Raw genomic sequence first — 6,068 nt, 5'->3', positions numbered from 1 at the left:
CAACAAACATAGACTAACAAATCCCCAATAGATACATAATGCACAATAATGTGGTCCTGAGGGAAGCCAGACTTTACTGGCGATACGCGTGGGGCGCTAGTTCATGATCCAGGCCCTCCTTGGTATTCCCTGCAGGTTTATTTTGTTCAGGTATTAGATCTTTGATGACACATTATTGTGCATTATGTACCTGTAGTGCCGTATGTATATGTAGATTTGTTAGTCTATGTTTGTTGCATATGGCTGCTATTTGGGACTACTTACATTTTACCCATATTTGCGGTTTTTGGTGGGAGCTGGATAGGTGTTTGGTCTTAATTGTGTACCAGCACTTGTACTTATTGTATACAATTTTTAATCATGTTTGTGTGTCTTATGTAGCCTAATAAAAATCCTTGTATTGCCTTTACACTTAGTGGATGTGCATTTTTTCCGGTTTCTTTGGGCCATAAGGCCAGTATTTGTTAGTATGCTGCCTGCATATCAAACTGTATGATCCATGGAAGTTGGCCCAACTAGATAGGATGGGGACAGGTAGTGTAATGTGTGTACATGAAGACATAAATAAGTATATAGGCACTATGCATATCAATTTGTGTAAAAGATGTAACAGTTAAAGGGGTTCTCCGGGCCTTTAATATTGATGAGTCCAAATGTAGAAAATGTATGAGCAGGCAAATAGGCATAGATAAAGTAAAATTATAATGGTGCGACCACAGAACATGGTCGAATCGTGGTTGCAATGTGGCTGCGCTGCAGTGGAGTACTGCGTGACCATGTGGGTTAGAGCCGGCCCTAATAAAACTAATGAGATCGCACTTTTTAGTCGGTCTGCATTGTTAATGAGCGTTAATGAGACCATCTAAACAGCGTGGTCTCATTAGTTTTATTAGGGCCGGCTCTAGCCCGTACAGTCACGCAGTACTCCACTGCAGCACAGCTACATAACCAATGCAACACGACCACATCGTGCAGTCCAATCCTTATAGCTAGAGGACCTTACTTAGGAGCATAGAAATAGGATGATAAATATGACACGAATCCTGACATTTTCTGGAGTTTACCACACAAGGGGAAACAAGAAACACCATCCTTTCAAGTCTCCAGACTCAACATTTTCTTGCAATGACTGGCTTAGATCCAATTAGGCTTTCCTGGAGGACTTTTCGAACGTGTTTTTTTACCACCACCCAATCTCTAGACACAAGTGGTGTTTTATCAAGATCTGTAAGTTGTCACGAGGGTGTCGAGGACCACGCCTGACTCCGTTATACCCGGGGTCAGGAAGTCGCAGCGGTTGGCTGCACGCTCTATTTAAGATAGGGCTGTTTTCCTTATGGTAGCTTTCTGGGTTTGCTTAGCAAACCCTTTTGGCTCACTCAGGGATCCGTAGCTCCTTCTCCTCAGCTGTTCCTTGTCCAGCACTCCCAGACCTCCTTATATTTCTCTCTCACACTTCTCTGGTTGCCAGAGATAGAGCTTCCTGCCTGGACATCTATTCTGACCTTCTGGAGCTGTGTTGCTGCGTTCGCTGGTAGTTGGTCCAGTACGCTACCCTCCAGATCCCTGTTGGACCTTTTTGGTTTATTGTGGTCGCCCACCTGGGTGTATGTGTTTGTATGTTTTGTCTGTCCTCTCCCTGGTGTTTCCCTCTTAGTGATAGTGGTGTGGACTAGCGATCCCACCGGCCTGTTCACTATCCAGGGCTCATATTAGGGAAAGCCAGGGTTTAGGCACGCGATCGCTGCGTGAGGAACCCGTCTAGGGACGTCAGGGCAGTCAGGTGCCAGCCGCAAGGTGAGTTAGGGGTCACCACCTTTCCCTCTCCCTTGGGCAGGGCTTTCCCTGTTTTCCTCCCTGTGCGTGTCGTCGGTCATTACATAAGTGAAGCAAAAACTCGAGAATGTATTTTAGTCAAATGCTTGTGCAAACTGATCACATAATCTGTCAGGCAACCATGTTGCATCTGGAGCTGCTGTGGGAAATACAATCCTGCAAGTAACTTAGAAAGGAATGGTCTCGGATACAATGGAGATCCTCTTTAAAAACGTCTTCTTTATTAGTCATATAATAGACAGCAGACACAGCCACTTGGTACACGGAATCAAAGCGTTGACGCGTTTCGGGTACTAGACCCTTAGTCGTAACAATGCTACACAGTGTGACCCCACAATTTAAAAGAGTTTAGTGCCCATCCCTCCAAAAATTCTAGGGGGGGGGGGCCATTGACTCTATTGGTTGTCTCACTATGCATCACACCCTTCTTTCAACCCACTAATCACATGTTTGATGTGTTACACCCTGTGCGGGAACTCTCAATCCACTTTAACCCCTAGGGAACTAAAATCCAATCCTCCCGACAAAATACAGGGAAAGGAAAGAAACCGCACAGTGTGAACAGCATCTCCATACAACAAATAAAAACATGATTTTCAAAACCAAAATGACCCCATACCCTCCGGTGGATTGCAGATTACAGGGTGTAGAATGTGCTCTGTTTTACGGGTGCCTTAAATTACTGAAGAACAACTGTATCTTAAGTCAGTATTGGATTTATTTACAAATAGGGATATACCTACATTCTAAATATAATTAAGGGAATGGGAGAGGGGGTTGGAGGGGGTCAGCATCCTTGAGCTAGCTACACCATTCTCTCTCTCAGTCACACATGCCATGGGCTTTTCTCTGTACTCAGAACACTCCTCTCCAGCAGGTCTCAGCGAATCACATTCTTCATTGTAGAGTTCAGGAAGACTTGTCTTGTCCCAGAGGTCACCATTGTCCCTATTTGTAAGCTAGGTTATTGCAGGTAATTACACAGGAAGAAAGTTATATCATATACCCCTGCCATATCCCAGCATGTATGTCCTTGCTGACACAGGTGTGGGCAGTAAATACCAGCAGGGGGTCGGGCTTTCCCCAGGATGCGACAGTCCTGGCAGATCTTCCTTTCATCAGTGTCCTGCCCCAAGAACCCTTTGATGGTCCTCATTTGCATATCAAGCAGACCAGGGCGGATTCAGTTTCAGATATCAAGGAACATCTTTGCATCAAAGCTGTATCATAGATGTCAATTTTATCGGTTCCAACATTCCCTGGTCTTGTGCCTATTGGCACACACAATCAAAAAATAAACCACAGAAACTTGATATCTGCATTACTCCAGTCCTGCGAACTTTCCGGCATTGCGGCCTTTCTTCGGAAACAGTTTCTTCGTCAACATGGGCAGGCATAGACAGAACAGGAACCCATTCATTTAACAGTCACACACTATTCATTATGGATATTAATAAATAAATAACAAGTCACTAATATCCCTCATGATAATCACAGGAAAATCTACATATCCTACATTGATATCACATACAGTATATAACATTACACCATGCTAATTGACTAATATCGTCAAGCTATATTACAACAAATCTGCCGATAAGATGACAAAAAATATCGATGACAAAGTGCTGAAAGACAGCAGGAGCATTAGGGCTCTTTCACACCTGCGTTCTTGTCTTCCGGCATAGAGTTCCGTCGTCGGGGCTCTATGCCGGAAGAATCCTGATCAGGATTATCCTAATGCATTCTGAATGGAGAGAAATCCGTTCAGGATGCATCAGGATGCATCAGGATGTCTTCAGTTCCGGAACGGAACGTTTTTTGGCCGGAGAAAATACCGCAGCATGCTGCGCTTTTTGCTCCAGCCAAAAATCCGGAACACTTGCCGCAAGGCCGGATCCGGAATTAATGCCCATTGAAAGGCATTGATCCGGATCCGGCCTTAAGCTAAACGTTGTTTCGGCGCATTGCCGGACCCGACATTTAGCTTTTTCAGAGTGGTTACCATGGCTGCCGGGACGCTAAAGTCCTGGCAGCCATGGTAAAGTGTAGTGGGGAGCGGGGGAGCAGTATACTTACCGTCCGTGCGGCTCCCCGGGCGCTCCAGAGTGACGTCAGGGCGCCCCAAGAGCATGGATCATGTGATCACATGGATCACGTCATCCATGCGCATGGGGCGCTCTGACGTCACTCTGGAGCGCCCCGGGAGCCACACGTACTGTAAGTATACTGCTCCCCCGCTCCCCGCTCCTACTATGGCAACCAGGACTTTAATAGCGTCCTGGGTGCCATAGTAACACTGAACGCATTTGGAAGACGGTTCCGTCTTCAAATGCTTTCAGTACACTTGCGTTTTTCCGGATCCGGCGTGTAATTCCGGCATGTGGAGTACACGCCGGATCCGGACAACGCAAGTGTGAAAGAGGCCTTACCTGTCTTTTTTTAATTACATAGTCACATATACATTGTTAATATGTGATTGGATGAAAGTGTCCCTTTCAATATTTAACCTTATAAATCAATAAGCACATCTGAAATGGCTGAACCATGAGGCACACCGTACCTTGCGCCCAAATGCTACCAGTTTCTAGTAAACAGTTAACATTTAGCATGTGCAGATCAAAACAAGAGGCATTCGTGTCACCCACACCTGGTCATCTCTGAGAATTTGGGCAAGATTTAATGACATCCGGGCAAATTTACTGATGTCTACATTTTAAAATATAAATTTATACTAGACAGTCTAAAGATTTATCACAATGGCTAATGATGGATGATAGGTAATGTAAGGTGCACAAAATCCATTTGCTAGCTTGTTTTACAGCAGAATATTTTTGGCACACGTTGGAGCACCTTAAGCCATGCCCCTTTCTGGTTGGTCACCCTTTTTGCTGTAAAAAGAAAAAAAAATGGTGCAAATCATGTTTTTACATTGTGCTAGAATTCTCCCCTATAAGGCCTCTTTCACACTTGCGTTGTTGGGATCCGGCATGCACTTCCGTTGCCGGAGGTGGCCATGCCGGGATCCGGAAAAAACGCAAGTGTACTGAAAGCATTTGAAGACGGAACCGTCTTCCAAATGCTTTCAGTGTTACTATGGCACCCAGGACGCTATTAAAGTCCTGGTTGCCATAGTAGGAGCGGGGAGCGGTCGGGGGGAGCGGTATACTTACAGTCCGTGCGGCTCCCGGGGGCGCTCCAGAATGACGTCAGAGCGCCCCATGCGCATGGATGACGTGATCACATGGATCACGTGATCCATGCGCTTGGGGCGCCCTGACGTCCACTCTGGAGCGCCCGGGGAGCCGCTCGGACGGTAAAGGTACACGTGCTCCCCCGCTCCCCACTACACTTACCATGGCTGTCAGGACTTTAGCGTCCCGGCAGCCATGGTAACCACTCTGAAAAAGCTAAATGTCGGCTCCGGGCAATGCCCGAAACGACGTTTAGCTTAAGGCCGGATCCGGATCATGCCTTCCAATGGGCATTAATTCCGATCCGGCCTTGCGGCATGTGTTCCGGATTTTTGGCCGAGCAAAAAGCGCAGCATGCTGCGGTATTTTCTCCGGCCAACAATCGTTCCGTACCGGAACTGAAAGACATCCTGATGCATCCTGAACGGATTACTCTCCATTCAGAATGCATTAGGATAATCCTGATCAGGATTCTTCCGGCATAGAGCCCCGACGACGGAACTCTATGCCGGAAGACAAGAACGCAGGTGTGAAAGAGCCCTAAGAAATATATCTGCTCCACACATACAACAGCTCACAGACAGAAAATCAATAATGCACAATATGTTGCAGTTAGTGAACTTTGTTATATAACCTATGGACACTTTACTATCTGCATGTGAGGGCAACTTAGGGTGAAGGATAAATGAACAGTTACAGATCTGGAACAATACCAATTGGCTTCTAATCAGCACAAAACATTCATTGTGTAGATTTGCCAGACCAGCGGCAGTGCTATAAGCAATTTACTCAGTTGTTGTCATAGATGCAGATCCCAGCTACACACCCTATAAGCACAAACCGAGGAGCGGTTATACCGACACATCAGAGAGGGGCCTGGGCATGCGGCAATAACGCCACCCCTGGACACTTGCAGGACCTAATCGGCATGTCTCCTATAAAGTGTTTTTTTTTAAGCTTGTGGACCTGTGAAAGACACAAAACAGGTACTATTTTTATGTTGGGCAACTGTAACGTGATATGAGTGGTCTAAAATGC

This window comes from Bufo bufo, chromosome 2 (assembly GCF_905171765.1).
Source record: "Bufo bufo chromosome 2, aBufBuf1.1, whole genome shotgun sequence".
NCBI lineage: Eukaryota > Metazoa > Chordata > Amphibia > Anura > Bufonidae > Bufo > Bufo bufo.
The sequence above is the reverse complement of the archived record's forward strand: the minus strand, read 5'-3'. Positions refer to the sequence as shown.